The 18,414-nt window shown below is 36.5% G+C and overlaps 1 pseudogene; it reads left to right on the top strand.

Annotated features, from left to right (window-relative positions):
* The first annotated feature begins 3,040 nt into the window (after positions 1 to 3,040).
* The window catches only part of LOC149138461 (mitochondrial pyruvate carrier 1 pseudogene), a 35,943-nt pseudogene continuing 20,569 nt past the window's right edge, over positions 3,041 to 18,414 (top strand).

The following is an 18,414-nucleotide window of genomic DNA, read 5'->3' on the forward strand; positions in this document are numbered from 1 at the left end:
GACATTTTCTGCATTTACATTTAATTTCTATTTATATTCTATTCAATATCAATTTCAATTTTAGATTTCTATTTCTTATTTTATTTCTATCTCCAATACCACATTAGAATTTGAAATAGAAGCATCTAGACTCAGTACATAGATGATCACAAGTTATTTAATTGATTGAGTTAACAAGTGAAAAACTCTACATGTCGTTCAACGGTTCCGAGGTGCGAGATCACCATAACGGCCTAGTTTCAATGATCGTTTTCGACATGTGTGCTCTTTGACTACTTGTTAACTCTCTTTTTACATAAATGGTTTCCTTAAATATTTTACTACGTAAATTTCTCCTCGTATAGGTTACTGCAAAATCCCCTTTTCTCATACTATTTCAGTTCTATTCAAAATCTAAGGCATTGATTTTAACATACATGTCAATTTCTATGACAATTCCTACATGTACATGTTAATTTGTATTTATATTTTATTCAATGTCAATTTCAATTTCAAATTTCTTTATTTCTATCTCCTTTACCACATTAGAAATCGAAATAGAAACATCTAGGCATACAATTACTCAGTACATTGATGATCACAAGTTATTTAATTGATTGAGTTTTTTTTTTTTTTTTTTTCAACAGAAAAAAGCATGATATAATTATATTAAGGTGATATAATTTGTCGAAATACATAAGTTGTCTCCGTGGAGACATAAAACAGACGGCCGTTCCCCCATGACAGAAAGATTGTTTGCTGTTACAGCATCATACCAATGAGAGCATATGACCTACGATGCTACGCGGAAGTGTGCAGAATACCTGAAATGGTGACCAAAAATAGATTGGAGACAGAAGGCCGTTCCCCCATAACAGAAAAACTGTTGCTGTTTCTGCAACATACCAATGAGAGAAATAATTGCTGGATGTATACATATTGGAATTTAATTGATTGAGTTAACGAGTGGAAAAAGTCTACATGTCAACTACGAAATTTGTCCAAGGGTACCGAGGTGCGAATTGACCATAACGACCTAGTTTTCAATGATCGTTTTCTGACATGTGTGCTCTTTGACTACTTGTTAACTCTCTTTGTACATAATTGGTTTCATTAAAAGAGTCAATTTCAATTTCTCTTTAATGTCACCTTCATATTTTGTCACTTGATTTCTTTGGACATCTCAATTTTTAATGAGCTTATTTTAAAGTTCATGTGATTTTCAAACACATTGATTTTAGTGTACATCTCAGTTCTAATTCTATTTCAATTTTGTTCAATTTCTAGCGCATTGATTTCAATGTACGTGTGAAATTTTAACACATTGATTTCATGTACATTGCAATTTTTATTTTTATTTCTACTTCTATTCAATATTAATTTCAGTTTCTACTTTTAATTTTATTTCTATCCCCATTTACACCTTATATATTAAAATAGAAGGATATAATTTTTTAAATTACTCCTTGTATGGATTACTGCAACTTATTTAAAGGACTATGAAAATAAGTCGTGAATCTTAACATGTCTACTTATTAACTAACTTTGCATATCATCGATTTCAGTGGAAATGTCAAATATCCATTTATGTTTTCATTCAATGTCAATTTGAATTTCATTTCCCTATTCTGTTGCATTTTTTTGTCTACTTCAAATTTTAATATATTAATTACAAAGAACATGTCATTTGTTATTTGTATTTAAGGTACATAACTATATAATTGAGGATACATGCCAATTTCCAATAGATTGACTTTACATAATAGATTCCACTGAAAAAGACAATTTCAATTTCTCCTCAATGTCAACTTCAATTTTTATCACATTATTTTTGGTGTACATGTTAATTTTTGATGCAGTCGTTTTAAAGTCCATGTAGATTTTTAATACATCGATTTTTTTCTATGTAAAACTGATCTATTAATAAAAACATAATGTACAAAGAGGCACCGGCCTCTGCGGTACTAGGTCAGCTATATGACCATTTTAAACAGTAAGTCTTGACCTCGCGATTGCCCCAGTTGGGGAAACCAGTCCGAGAACGAGATAAGAAAAGTTCATTTTACCCACGCAGGGGCTACACTTCCAGAATTCAAAATTTTTAACCAAAATTAACACTGTGTAAAGACTATAAAATTCAGAAAGACAGCCACAGTAAAACCCATAGTATAGTTCAAAATTAACCACAGTAAAATAGCCCAAGAGAACCAAAACTTGGAACTCGAGCTGGACGCGAGACTCAAAATTGACTATATTAAAACGAAAATAAACAAAACCGAACTCAAAACCCGACACGTGACCTGGCATGCAGCGGTTAGAAGGCTTAGGTTGGTGGCTTCTCTTCCATGATCAGAAACCAGCCATATTCTTCTGAACCAGTTTCCGCTGATTGCCCGCCACCTGCAGTGTCCTGTGGCTCACGGTCCTCCACTTGTATTCCTTTGTCTTTACGGGTGGCGTCGCCTCCTAGAGTCTGCTGACAGCTGCTGGACGGATGGTCCATGTCTCTTGGCGGGTGGCTGGAGCTCGGCTCCCCCTGAAAGTTGACGAGCGATGGAGGAGCCTGGTTCATTTCCAGGCTGAGCTCTGGTTTAGGGCATGAGTCAGTTACCTCTCTGAAGTCCACCGTGACGGTGGCAATGATGACTGACCTATCCATGGAGCAACGAAACTGGAATTGTGCTTGCTAGGAAGAAGCAGTGGAAGTCGTCTGCTAGGTTATTCCACCTGAACGCCAAACCTCGCGGGTGCCTAGTGTACCTCAGCCGCTGGGGGTGTCCAGGTTTCTGCAAAGGAAGCAGGAAGAGGAAGGGCTTGGGGGTGGGGAGGTAGACAGGGAGGTGGAGACAGAAGGGGGTAAAGACGAAGGGCGAGTGGCGCCACCTCAACTACCACCTCGCCTGCACCTCATTCTATAGCATTGGCGCATGATTCTTCGACTAGAAATTTGCAGCGAGTGTTGAGTTTCAGGGTCAGGAGGCGGGGCAAGAACGGTGGAGGGGATGTTAAGAGGAATAGGGGAATTCAAATTTGGGCTGGAGAGAGGGGCCGAGACCTCAAAATGCAGGTTGCAGAGAAAGATGTGAGAAAAATGATGACCATTGCCCAGGTCGACACAGTAGAGGAGTCTGCAACATCTTCTTGTAGTGGTGCGAAGGCTCGACTCTACTGTAAAGGGGTGGCAAGAGCAACTGAGAGGCCGAATGGGTAATTGCAGGGGGTTTTGCTCCATATGTCTGAATTTGCAGGGAATTTCTCGGTTTTCACAACTGGTTGATGGCGTCGGCTGAGGAGCTAGGACTTGCCTTAAATTCCCACAGGGGAGGGCACATGTTGCCATAAGGATCAGTCACCTGCTTGTCCGGCGGCCAATGTGCATTAATTGCTCATCTAACACCTGCATCTGGGGGTGTTGCATCCATTTGCACCAGCTTGGTGTATTCCTATTGGTGTGTGGCATCTTTTATAATTTCAAGTGAACCTGTGTATAGAGTTCGATCACTTATCACCCCTAGATTGGCTAAGAGATCGGCCACTTTGTTGCCATTTCTCTTGATGTGTTTGAAAGTGATTGCTTTATTAGTTGCAAGCAAATGCTCAATGTGTTGCAAACAAGCTGCAAGTCTCCAGCTATAGGATAGCTTGTTTACTGGAGTTCCATGTATAATTTGTTGGGCCATGTTGATAAGGATTTGAGAATCTCCTTCTATGATTAAGGGAAAGTAGCTATGTTGCTGAGCGAGATTTAGACCTTGCCATAGTCCCTCCAATTCAGCTAAATTGTTCGTGTCCCATCCTGAAGTGCCTAGGTAAAGTAGCAAAGGATTGCCATAATGATCCCTGAAGATTCCTCCGTGTCTGGCCTGACCTGGATTGCCTTTAGAAGCGCCATCAAAGTTGAGCTGGGTGAATCCTGAGGGCGGAGGGCACCACTTGCTAGAAGAGTGATGGGCAGGGATGGATCTGTTGGGTGGCTCCTGAGTCTGGATGAGCCTGAGGTTCCAATTCATCCATATAGTTCGTTCTTGCAGTTCGATGGGAAAGTCCTCATTGCTCCAAGATTGGAGTGCTAGAGTTTCCTGAAGGTTGCTGCACATATTATTCCATATGATTTCTATGGGGGTGGCTTGATTCCTGAAGATACGCCGATTCCTCTCCTTCCAGATTGTCCATATGAGGAGGCCTGGAACGATTCTCCATAATGCATTAAGCAGGGGACTCTTGTACGGGTTTTTAGCCTAGTGACGAATGGTTTTGGTGATGTCTTCTTTAACTCTCCCATCTTTTTGACATTTGAAAAATTGTTTTTTCCCAAAGTTTGTTTGCCAGATTGCAGGAATCCATGAGATGCTGTATAGTTTCCTCCTGTTGCTTGTAGTTGGGGCATCTTGAGGGGCCATGATTTTTTTTTCTCCTTAAGTTGTCCCAAGTAAGAATTCTTTTATGGCAGAGCAACCATAGAAAAGTTGAGATCTTGGGCCAGATTTTAGGGGACCACACTTTGTCCCAAAGAGGGTCCTTGTTGGTCTGAGGATTGATCATAAGGTTGTATGCCTCTTGTGTGGTGAAGGTGCCACGTGGTTTGTATCCCCAACGTAATATATCCTTTTCTTCAGAAAATCTGATTCACCTATTGGTTAGCTCTGTGTCCAGCTCCTTATACATTATCTCTGTACCATTCCTGATGATGAGTTCTGCTTTGCGCCATTGTCTATATCCCTGATCGAGGGTGGGAATCCAGTATTGGTTTTTCCCATCGATGTACTTCCTCGTCTTCTGTTGGTGGAGGTGAGATTAAGCTGTTGAGTTTGGGTCTTTGCTGCCATGAATCCATCTAGAAATGAGCACTATTGTCGTCTCTTATTTCCCAAAAGCTGTGCTGATGGATCATGTTTCTGTGCATTCTAGCCGAGTCCCAGATTAGGGAGCCCTTACCCGTGTCTGTAAGCCTGATTAGTTCTTCATTTGATCTGTGGTTGGCATACTTGGCTCTCCATAGGATCGCCCAGGGTGTGTGCGGGGTTGAAAGCCACTTCCACCAGATTCGTGCTCCCATGACTGCGTTACTATGTTGAGGGTCCCAAAGACCAATTCCCCCAAGGTTTTTTGGGAGGCAAACGGTAGCCCACTTGACCAGTGCCCATTTGCGGTTATGTCCCGTCAATCCCCATAGAAAGTTCCTTGGAGATCTTTGATTTTTTTGAGAACCCATTTGGGCACTGCTAAAATAGAGAATAGATAAAGAGGCATAGATTGTAGTATAGCTTTGATGAGGATTAGTCGACTTGCCATGTTTAGGGCTCTAAAGGTCCAAGAGGTGAGGCGGGTTTCAAGCTTGTCGAGGAGCATTTTCCAAGAGGAGTGCTTGAGGGTAGAATCAGTTAAGGGGGCACCAAGGTACTTGGAGGGGAGAGAGGCAACAGAGAATCCCAGAATGCGAGCTATGGAGGATTGAGTTATGGCAGGAGTATGAAAAAAGAAGATCTGGGATTTAACTGTGTTGATACTGGCACCAGATGTTGCGGAGAAATCATCAAGGAGGGATTTGAATTTTCGGGCTTCTTGGACCGAGGGATGCCCAAATAACATGTTATCATCCACAAATTGCTGGTGGGTAATGGCAGGGGAATTATGAAGGGAGATTCCTCTAAGCTGTTGCTCTTGGAGGGCATGCTTTATGGTTCTACCCAGCCCTTCAGCCATAAGAACGAAGAGGAATGGAGAGAGGGGATCCCCTTGGCAGATGCCTCTTGAGGGTTGAAAGGGGGTGGAAGGGATTCCATTAACCAGTATGGAGAAGAAAGCTGAGGAGATTAAGCTCATGATCCATCGAACCCAAATAGGTGAGAAACCAAAGGCTGTTAACATCGATTGAATGTACACCCAACTCAACTTATCAAAAGCTTTTGAGAGGTCGATTTTTAGTAGCATACCTGCTTTTTTGTGGTGCTTGAGAGAGTGAATGATCTCGTGGGTGAGGATGATTCCGTCTATGATTTGCCTTCCTTCGACATAGCCCGATTGTTCTAGCGAGATGAGCAGGGGAAGCAACGACTTCAAACGTGAGGCTATAACTTTGGATATGATTTTGTAGATGACATTGCAGAGGGCTATAGGCCTGAATTTGTCCAGCGTATTAGAGTGTTCCTCCTTGGGGATGAGAGTGATAAATGTTGCATTCAGGGAGGGTAACATCCAATGGAGAGTTCTAGATTCTTCGACTACCTGCCAGACCTCCTCTTTGATAATATCCCAGAATTTGTGGAAGAAAGTGGAGGTAAAGCCATTTGGACCAGGAGCTTTTCCTTCCTGAAGCTGCTTCATAGCTGATTCCACCTCCTGTAAGGTTATCGGATGAAGAAGCAATTGATTGTGTTCATCTGTTATCACCTTTGGGATATGAGGGAGAATCTTGTCAATTGTTGGCTGTCTATTGGTGTTAGGTTCTTGATGGACTGATTTGAAGTGCTTGATGAGTTCTTTTTCAATATCCCCATGGTCTTCCAATCGGTCTCCCTGTTGGTTGTGAATTTGGGTGATGTTGTTATGCATTCTCCTTTGGATTGTTGTACGATGGAAGAATTTTGTATTCCTCTCACCTTCCTTTAACCATCTTATTCGTGATTTCTGTTTCCAGAGGATTTCCTCTTGTTTTTCTCTTTCATTGATCTGAGTCTGAAGATTCTTTTCCTGTTCGTTGCGGGCTTCAGTCCTGCCTTCTTTGATGATGGTTTGCTAGAGTTTCTCCATTTCCTGAGCGAGGGCTTTATGAGCTTGAAAAATGTTTCCAAAGGTAGCACTGTTCCACTGTTTGATTTGCGCTTTTAGGAACCTCAGCTTTTGCTGAAATTGGAACATTTTGGAACCTGTAGGGGGAAGAAAACTTTTCCATGCATGCTGTACTAGATCTTTGAAATGTGGATGGGTCAACCAGAAGGATTCAAAGCGGAAGGGTCTTCTAGTGGAGTTTCCTGGTCTTTGCCACTGAAGCGAAATTGGCCAATGGTCCGACCCTGCAAATGGAAGAATAGAGGTTGAGAGGTCTCCTCCTAGGTGAATAGCATTATCTGATAGCAGAAATCGATCAAGCCTTGAAGCAATCTGATGAGGACCGAACCTTTTGTTATTCCAGGTGAATATTCTGTTGTTGCAGGGCAGGTCGATTAACCAATTGCTTTGAATGAACTCCTTGAAGTACTCACTTTCATTGTCCAATCTGATTCGGCCTCCTAATTTTTCCTCTAATTTGGTGATCATATTGAAATCGCCTCCCGTGATCTAGAGTGGATGGGTTCGGTTGGTGTTGAGCAGTGTGAGTGTGTCCAAAGTTTTGATTTTGTCCTCAGCAGCTTGCAGGAAATACACATTGGTAAGATGACCATGCACATTGGTCCCTATGATATGGAAGTTAGCTTGAATGAAGTGGTGGTTTGCATTGAAATCTGTGAGCGCAATAGCTTGTGCATTCCAAGCTATTGCTAATCCACCCGAGGCTCCTATAGCATCCACCGCCATTGTGTGACAGCCAGGCCATGCTTTTGAAAGAATGGTACTGAGAAGAGTACTATTACATTTCATTTCTTGCATAAAGAAGATATGAGGTTTCTCCTTCTGTATCAAGTTTTTTATCATTCTGTATTTCCCAGGCCGTTCAACCCTCTTAGATTCCATGATGTGAGCTTCATGGTTCAGGGTTGGGGAGTGGCCTATAGTACTTTGTGAGTTTAGAATATCTTCCAGATTCTACCAGCATTTCCCCGATGAGGATGGTTCACTGTAGATCTGTCTTTCTCCCTCTTTTCTTAGTATCCTTGAACAAGTTCTTGCCATCCCACTGACTTCCTAGTTGAATTCCTAGAGATCTTTGTTGATGTGCTCTGGATAGGATGACCTCTAGACTTTCTAGCTGTCTTGCCAAGATCTTATCATATTGTTTTTTGCTTGCATGCCTGCTCAAGGCTAAAAATATCCAAGTCTCCTAGGTCAATGCTTTTAGGCTCTTCATCCATTTTCTTGAGTTCACTGCTCTCAGTCATGATGTTCACTGCAAGCTTGGGATCAATTAGAAGGGTATCGATGTCCATACCATTAGGTTTCCAGGCCATCTCTTTAATGTAGGCAGTGGAGGGGGAGTTTAGTGTTGCTAAGGGACATGGTCAGGAGATGCATCCGGCTGAGGGTTAGTAGAGGGCTGATTAGGAATCTCATGAGAGTGCATGGGGGGTTCAGGGACCATAGAGTCAGTCTGAGCCAAAATATCAAAGCTATTGCTGGTTGAGGGATTTGGATTGCTAGCAAGGGTATTTTTAGGTTGAGAAGCAGGCTTTTTGTGATTCCTTTTCCGAGAGTTCACTTTGGTAAAGCCCTCTTGATCAGTTTGCCCAGAGGCGGTGTTGGAGGAGGGCTTGGCATTGAGTGGGCAGTCTAAGAATAGGTTCCCATGAGCATGACATTTTCGACATCGAAATGGAACATGCTCGTAATCTAAAGTCTGAATCCATTCAAAATCATCGTGGAATAAACTTACCGAGTCTGGAAGAGCTTTTTTCAGGTGCATGTAGACATAGATGCAGGCATAGGAAGTGTATCTTCTGTGTTTTGTTTCTTCTGCAACTTTTATGAATTCTCCTAGTCCATTTCCAATGTCTTTTAAAGAATCCTTATCCCAATATTCCAGCGGCAGGGAATATAGCCAGATCCAAACTGTAATATCTCTTCCCTTAATAATACATAATAAATAATAAAAATAATAAATAATACAAATAAATAATAATAATATAAATAATAAATAATAAATCGCTTAATAATAAATAATAAAAATAATAAATCATAAATAATAAATGATATTTAAAAATATACAAGAAAATAAATAAAAATAATAAAAAATAAAAATAGTAATAACTATACTAAAACTCTAAATCAGAATAAATAGAAATAAAACAAGAAAACTATCAAAAAGAAGGAAATAAAACAAGAAAGCTAAAAATCAAAAGAAAAGTAAAGAAATAAAACAAGAAAGCTAAAAATCAAAAGAAAGTTGCATGTAGACACATGGAGTGTGTGCATGTGGTTCCCCTTCCAATGTTTTGTTCTATTTAATAGATGGTGAGGAAGATGAGAGGGATTCCAGCATTCCATCTTTCCGAGATTCTGTCTTTCATTCTCTTGGGAGAATGGTATACTAAGACCTAGGAGTCACTGGCAGTAGAACGTTGATTGAGGGCTCGGGGGTGGCCAGTTGTAGCAAGACGTTGCACAATTGAGCCTACGGTTGGGTGGAGAGTCGTCCCCAAAACCTTGTTGCGGTAAGCCTACTTCGACCACAGGTAAACAGGTAAGCACTATTCATTCAAGTAACATTTAGTTAATTAAAATCATGGTTATTAGGTTTGGTAAGTGACACTCTCATTTAAATTAATGTCACATTAGATATTTTTAATTCCGGAATGTTACATATGGTATCAGAGCAGTTCAAACCCTTTGGGACCTTATGGCTTTAAAATTTTAGTTAGTAACACTTCTTTCTCACATGAACAAGGCTACTTCAAAAAAACACAGGCAGAGAACTGTCCACTTCCTCGGGAGTTTGCGGCAGGTATTGCTTTCTTTTCATCTTCTGCGGTATATAATTTGGCTAGCGTGCGCTTGCAGAATGCAATGAGTATATGCTAACCCTAACTAGTGTAGATTATGGGTAGTAACCATAGTGATAGTCAAGCTGCAGCACGTAGAACCATGGCTAGCAGAGAAACATGGGTATTATTTCTCCCTAACAAGATGTTTAGAGTTTTTATTTATTTATTTTTTGCTTCCCGTTTTCTATCTTTACCTACTTAGTTTGGTCACTATTCTTTTTGCTGGGTTTCTTGAATAGTTTGCGGATGGGTTTCAGTTTATGTTAGTTTAATATTATGTGCCTTCTGGATATTAGGCCAACCAGTGATTGTCCTTGCAGAAACTATAAATGTCAACGATGTTGAAACTGCTATTGCTCGGAAAGAAGTTTTCCTTCCAACAGCTTTTATTTATTGAATTCCTACATTTTTTTTTCTCATCCTTTGTGGGTATTACAACCCAGAAGTCTACCAGGGAATTGCAAAGATTGGGGTTCGATTTCTATTCCTGGAAGTTTCTGTCCCTTTACTATCCCTATGCGCAAATTGCCGCAGGGAACTGAACTACTTGACATAATTAAATGGATGCCACAGAACAACATAATTATATACCTGAACATATCTTTTAGCAGCATTAATAGAATTCCAGAAGCATGCATGGAGGGCTATCAATTTACCCATATCATTCCATGGGAGTAAAACAGATCAAAAGAGCGAGATTCTTGACAAAGAAAACAATTTCAGAAAGAAGAATGGATCTTTACTAAACCGGAAACTGATGTACAGGGAAACATTACAAAAATTATATGTAACCTGCGCCTTGATAGTTACATTTGGCTTTTGATGCTCTGTTTTTATGTGTGTCTTGGTTGCGTCTTTTTTATGAAGAGTAAGTCATTGCTATGAAGATCAGCTTAGTAGTTTGGAGTTATAATGGAATTCTGTCCCAAGATAGAATCTGTACCCATTTTCACCTGTGTCCAGTTTCCAAGATTACTTCACCAAATTCACCGATGTTGTTTTGGTATTGATGTACTGGACCAGATTATTTTTCACCAACTTTCTCTGGAATACCTCTCATCTTCCTCACCATCTATTAAATAGAACAAAACATTGGAAGGGGAACCACATGCACACACTCCATGTGTCTACATGCAACTTTCTTTTGATTTTTAGCTTTCTTGTTTTATTTCTTTACTTTTCTTTTGATTTTTAGCTTTCTTGTTTTATTTCCTTCTTTTTGATAGTTTTCTTGTTTTATTTCTATTTATTCTGATTTAGAGTTTTAGTATAGTTATTACTATTTTTATTTATTTTCTTGTATATTTTTAAATATCATTTATTATTTATGATTTATTATTTTTATTATTTATTATTAAGTGATTTATTATTTATTATTTATATTATTATTATTTATTTGTATTATTTATTATTTTTATTATTTATTATGTATTATTAAGGGAAGGGATATTACACAAACTGGTGCTGAGCTAAGATCTTCTTTATCCCGGTTGAATCGCTTGATCCAGTCACATAAATAAAGTCTAGCAGCGTTGAAGAAGTAAGGGCCGTTGTCTAAGACCCTGTTTCGATCTTCTATGCAATTGAAGATTGCTGTGAAAAAACCCTTCGGTCCTAGCTTCAGATTGATGTGTCCTTTTGGTTTCCATTTGGATGTTATCCATCCCTGTAAGGATTTCTCTATTGGCCAAAACCCAATAAATTTCCCAATAAGGGCATGGTGTTTCATGTATTGGATTTGGGTATTGATTCTCTGACTGGGCAGTTCAATCTTAGGTCGTTTTGCAGCTACAGGTTTGCAGGTTGGAGAGGTTGCTTTGGGTTTCTCATCATCTCCCATTGCGTGTTGTTGTCTATCTGGGGGTATATCTTTTGTACCCTGTGGTTCATTATGCGAATCAATGTTATGCTGATCTATTTGCGGCTGTGGATCAGAGGCATTGTCAGATCTGTTCGTGGCTCGTAGCGCATCGTTCACCAAAGGGGGAGGCCCTGAGTCCTCCCCCATCAGGGAAGCCATTGAGGATGAAATATGAGCTGACGTGCGTGGCTATAAGGAGTTGCAGGGTTGGTGGATTTGGGGCGCCGTGCTCTGAGCAGTACTCCGTCGCTGAGAAATGTTAAAACCCTAGGTCGCCATGTTCTTGCTCCTCTGTTTCATAGACCTTCCCTTGTTCCATAAACTCATTGATTTTTTTCTTAACCAATCAATTTTATTGTACATATCAGTTCTAATTCTATTTCAATTTCTTACAATTTGTAGCGCATTGGTTTCAATGTAGGTGCAAACTTTTAACACATTGATTTCATGTACATTGCAAATATTTTTTTTGTTTCTATTCAGTATGGATTTCAATTCCGAATTTAAATTTCTAATTTTTATCTTATTTCTATCTCCATTTACACTTCATAAATTAAACTGGAAAAATACAATTATGTCAAATTCTCCTCGTATAGATTACTGCAAAATCCCATTTTATCATACTATTTCAGTTCTATTCAAAATCTAGGCATTGTATTTTAAAGTAAGTGTCAATTTCTATGACATTTTCTACATGTACATGTTAATTTTTATTTATATCTATTCAATACTAATTTCAATTTTAGATTTCTATTTCCATTTCCATTTCTTATTTTATTTCTATCTCCAATACCACATTAGAATTTGAAACAGAAGCATCTAGACTCAGTACATAGATGATCACAAGTTATTTAATTGATTGAGTTAACAAGTGAAAAAATCTACATGTCGTTCAATGGTTCTGAGGTGCGAGATCACCATAACAGCCTAGTTTCAATGATCGTTTTCGACATGTGTGCTCTTTGACTACTTGTTAACTCTCTTTTTACATAAATGGTTTTGTTAAATATTTTACTACGTAAATTTCTCCTCGTATAGGTTACTACAAAATCCCATTTTCTCATACTATTTCAGTTCTATTCAAAATCTAAGGCATTGATTTTAACGTACATGTCAATTTCTATGACAATTCCTACATGTACATGTTAATTTGTATTTATATTCTATTCAATGTCAATTTCAATTTCAAATTTCTATTTCCATTTCTATTTCTTATTTTATTTCTATCTCCATTACCACATTAGAAATTGAAATAGAAACATCTAGACATACAATTACTCAGTACATTGATGATCACAAGTTATTTAATTGATTGAGTTAACGAATGGAAAAAGTCGACATGTCAACTACGAAATTTGTCCAAGGGTAGCAAGGTGTGAATTGACCAAAACGACCAAGTTTTCAATGATCGTTTTCTGACATGTGTGCTCTTTGACTACTTGTTAACACTCTTTGTACATAATTGTTTTCATTAAAATAGTCAATTTCAATTTCTCTTCAATGTCACCTTCATATTTTGTCACATTGATTTCTTTGGACATCTCAATTTTTAATGAGCTTATTTAAGTTCATGTGATTTTCAAACACATTGATTTTAGTGTACATCTCAGTTCTAATTCTATTTCAATTTTGTTCAATTTCTAGCGTATTGATTTCAATGTACGTGTGAAATTTTAACACATTGATTTCATGTACATTGCAATTTTTATTTTTATTTCTACTTCTATTCAATATTAATTTCAATTTCTACTTTTAATTTTATTTCTATCCCCATTTACACCTTATATATTAAAATAGAAGGATATAATTTTGTAAATTACTCCTTGTATGGATTACTGCAACTTATTTAAAGGACTATGAAAATAAGTCGTGAATCTTGACATGTCTACTTATTAACTAACTTTGCATATCATCGATTTTAGTGGAAATGTCAAATATCCATTTATGTTTTCATTCAATGTCAATTTGAATTTCATTTCCCCATTCTGTTGCAATTTTTTTGTCTACTTCAAATTTTAATATATTAATTACAAAGAACATGTCAATTGTTATTTGTATTTAAGGTACATAACTATATAATTGAGGATACATGCCAATTTCCAATAGATTGACTTTACATAACAGATTCCAGTGAAAAAGTCAATTTCAATTTCTCCTCAATGTCAACTTCAATTTTTATCACATTATTTTTGGTGTACATGTCAATTTCTGATGCAGTCATTTTAAAGTCCATGTAGATTTTTAACACATCGATTTTATTGTACATATCAGTTCTAATTCTATTTCAATTTTTTACAATTTGTAGCGCATTGGTTTCAATGTACGTGCAAAATTTTAACACATTGATTTCATGTACATTGCAATTTATCTTTTTGTTTCTATTTAGTATGGATTTCAATTCAGAATTTAAATTTCTAATTTTTATTTTATTTCTATCTCCATTTACGCTTCATAAATTAGAATGGAAAAATACAATTATGTCAAATTCTCCTCGTATAGATTACTGCAAAATCCTATTTTATCATACTATTTCAGTTCTATTCAAAATCTAAAGCATTGATTTTAACGTACCTGTCAATTTCTATGACAATTCCTACATGTACATGTTAATTTGTATTTATATTCTATTCAATGTCAATTTCAATTTCAAATTTCTATTTTCATTTCAATTTCTTATTTTATTTCTATCTGCATTACCACATTAGAAATGGAAATAGAAACATCTAGACATACAATTACTCAGTACATTTATGATCACAAGTTATTTAATTGATTGAGTTAACGAGTGGAAAAAGTCTACATGTCAACTATGGAATTTTTCCAAGGGTTCTGAGGTGCGAATTGACCATAACGACCTAGTTTTCAATGATCGTTTTCTGACATGTGTGCTATTTGACTGCTTGTTAACTTTCTTTGTACATAATTGGTTTCATTAAAAGAGTCAATTTTAATTTCTCTTCAATGTCACCTTCATATTTTGTCACATTGATTTCTTTGGACATCTCAATTTTTAATGAGCTTATTTTAAAGTTCATGTGATTTTCAAACACATTGATTTTAGTGTACATCTCAGTTCTAATTCTATTTCAATTTTGTTCAATTTCTAGCGCATTGATTTCAATGTACGTGTGAAATTTTAACACATTGATTTCATGTACATTGCAATTTTTATTTTTATTTTTACTTCTATTCAATATTAATTTCAGTTTCTACTTTTAATTTTATTTCTATCCCCATTTACACCTTATATATTAAAATAGAAGGATATAATTTTTGAAAGAATAACTTCGGCGTAAATCACATGTACATGTGATTTACACCGAAGTTATCACATGTACATGTGATTTACGCCTAAGTTATTCTTTCAAATATTATGGATCACAGAAGCCTCAATTCAACTATTGATTCCCTGCAAGGATATAATTTTGTAAATTACTCCTTGTATGGATTACTGCAATTTATTTAAAGGACTATGAAAATAAGTCGTGAATCTTAACATGTCTACTTATTAACTAACTTTGCATATCATCGATTCCAGTGGAAATGTCAAATTTCCATTTATGTTTTCATTCAATGTCAATTTGAATTTCATTTCCCCATTCTGTTGCAATTTTTTTGTTTACATCAAATTTAAATATATTAATTACAAAGAACATGTCAATTGTTATTTGTCTTTAAGGTACATAACTATATAATTGAGGATACATGCCAATTTCCAATAGATCGACTTTACATAACAGATTCCAGTGAAAAAGTCAATTTCAATTTCTCCTCAATGTCAACTTCAATTTTTATCACATTATTTTTGGTGTACATGTCAATTTTTGATGCAGTCATTTTAAAGTCCATGTATATTTTTAACACATCGATTTTATTGTACATATTAGTTCTAATTCTATTTCAATTTCTTACAATTTGTAGAGCATTGGTTTCAATGTACGTGCAAACTTTTAACACATTGATTTCATGTACATTGCAATTTTTATTTTTGTTTCTATTCAGTATGGATTTCAATTCCAAATTTAAATTTCTAATTTTTATCTTATTTCTATCTCCATTTACGCTTCATAAATTAAACTGGAAAAATACAATTATGTCAAATTCTCCAAGTATAGATTACTGCAAAATCCCATTTAATCATACTATTTAAGTTCTATTCAAAATCTAGGCATTGTATTTTAAAGTAAGTGTCTATTTCTATGACATTTTCTACATGTACATGTTAATTTTTATTTATATTCTATTCAATACCAATTTCAATTTTAGATTTCTATTTCTTATTTTATTTCTATCTCCAATACCACATTAGAATTTGAAACAGAAGCATCTAGACTCAGTACATAGATGATCATAAGTTATTTAATTGATCGAGTTAACAATTGAAAAACTCTACATGTCGTTCAACGGTTCCGAGGTGCAAGATCACCATAACATCCTAGTTTCAATCAACGTTTTCAACATGTGTGCTCTTTGACTACTTGTTAACTCTCTTTTTACATAAATGGTTTCGTTAAATATTTTACTACATAAATTTCTCCTCATATAGGTTACTGCAAAATCCCATTTTCTCATACTATTTCAGTTCTATTCAAAATCCAAGGCATTGATTTTAACGTACATGTCAATTTCTATGACAATTCCTACATGTACATGTTAATTTGTATTTATATTCTATTCAATGTCAATCTCAATTCCAAATTTCTATTTCTTATTTTATTTCTATCTCCATTACCACATTAGAAATGGAAATAGAAACACCTAAACAAACAATTACTCAGTACATTGATGATCACGATTGAGTTAACGAATGGAAAAAGTCTACATGTCAACTACAGAATTTGTCCAAGGGTAGCAAGGTGCGAATTGACCATAACGACCTAGTTTTCAATGATCGTTTTCTGACATGTGTGCTTTTTGACTACTTGTTAATACTCTTTGTACATAATTGGTTTCATTAAAAGAGTCAATTTCAATTTCTCTTCAATGTCACCTTCATATTTTGTCACTTTGATTTCCTTGGACATCTCAATTTTTAATGAGCTTATTTTAAAGTTCATGTGATTTTCAAACACATTGATTTTAGTGTACATCTCAGTTCTAATTCTATTTCAATTTTGTTCAATTTCTAGCGCATTGATTTCAATGTATGTGTGAAATTTTAACACATTGATTTCATGTACATTGCAATTTTTATTTTTATTTCTACTTCTATTCAATATTAATTTCACTTTCTACTTTTAATTTTATTTCTATCCCCATTTACACCTTATATATTAAAATAGAAGGATATAATTTTGTAAATTACTCATATGGATTACTGCAACTTATTTAAAGGACTATGAAAATAAGTCGTGAATCTTGACATGTCTACTTATTAACTAACTTTTCATATCATCGATTTTAGTGGAAATGTCAAATATCCATTTATGTTTTCATTCAATGTCAATTTGAATTTCATTTCCCCATTCTGTTGCAATTTTTTTGTCTACTTCAAATTTTAATATATTAATTACAAAGAACATGTCAATTGTTATTTGTATTTAAGCTACATAACTATATAATTGAGGATACATGCCAATTTCCAATAGATTGACTTTACATAAAAGATTCTAGTGAAAAAGTCAATTTCAATTTCTCCTGAATGTCAACTTCAATTTTTATCACATTATTTTTGGTGTACATGTCAATTTCTGATGCAGTCATTTTAAAGTCCATGTAGTTTTTAACACATCGATTTTATTGTACATATAAGTTCTGATGATGATGATGATAGTGGTTAACGTCCACTGAGACCAAATTGGTCTATCGGACCTATAATTTTCTTAGTTTTTAATTGTCTGGCTCCTTGTCTTTCTTGGCGAGATTGATGCTGTAGCTTTCTTTTTTTTCTCTACGGTCTTCCAACTTCCTGTTTCTTGCATCTCCTTCATCTCTTCTAGTTCTTGGGACATTGGTGTCTTAGCTTCGCGATCTATTGTGTTCGTACTCTTGAAGATAGACGAAGAAGAAGTTTGGTCTAGGAGATCTGCTTTGCTGTTAAACGATGATTTATTTTGTGCGGTATCCAAATCCTCATAACTGTTGATGCTTGAGGGGTTGTCGAGTTCACTTTTTTGTTGCTGGGCGAGGCTTTCTCCCTGCTTGTCTTGAGAGTTGTTTCTTTTTTGTGATTCAGAGTTTTCTCTAGAGTATTCTTCTTTGATGAAAATGTAGTGTTTTTTTTGTGCTCCTTCCCACCATGTAGATATGTGGTGGTTTTTTCTAGCAGAATTTTTTTCTGGGAGGCTTTTGGGCAATTTTTGGCTAGATGGCCCGTCTCAAAGGAGGATCGACATCTGAAGAGGACACTTTCATAATCGAGTTTCTAGTTCCACACATAGTCTTTACTTGTTAGGTTTATTTCAGCTGGGAATCCGTTGTTGAAGTCCATTTCCACACAGATGCGTGCATAGGTGGTTCTGGCATATTCCTCTGTTTCTGGGCACCTGCAGTGAATTTCCCAATTGTATTTCCAATGGCGTTTAGCGAGGAGAGATTCCAGACATGTAAGGGTAGGCTTGGCAATCTCACCCAAACTGGTTCTGAAGTTATGACTGTGGTTGAGGGATCGAATGATGGGTTCCATGGCTTCATGAATAGGCCTAAGTTTTCCCAAAACCAAGGGCCGGAATCTAGAATACATTGTCTGCTTTCAGGATTTTCAAAATCTAATATAAAAAAACCCTAGCACAGGGGTAGATAATTCATCAGAAATGACAGGCTTCCATACCTTCGAGATCCAATTGTGGAGAGTTGTCAATCGCGGCCAAAAACCATTGAATCGGCAGATTAGGGCACTTTCGGAAAACTTCAAAGCCTCATTGAGTGAGGCCTGGACCACCTGGACAGTGGGAGCTGGGGCTTCACTGACAATATGCGCAGGAGCTTGCCCTCCAGAAG

Source organism: Pinus tabuliformis, chromosome X (genome assembly GCF_031772625.1).
Source record: "Pinus tabuliformis cultivar Carrire ecotype Pingquan chromosome X, CPIR1, whole genome shotgun sequence".
Taxonomy (NCBI): domain Eukaryota; kingdom Viridiplantae; phylum Streptophyta; class Pinopsida; order Pinales; family Pinaceae; genus Pinus; species Pinus tabuliformis.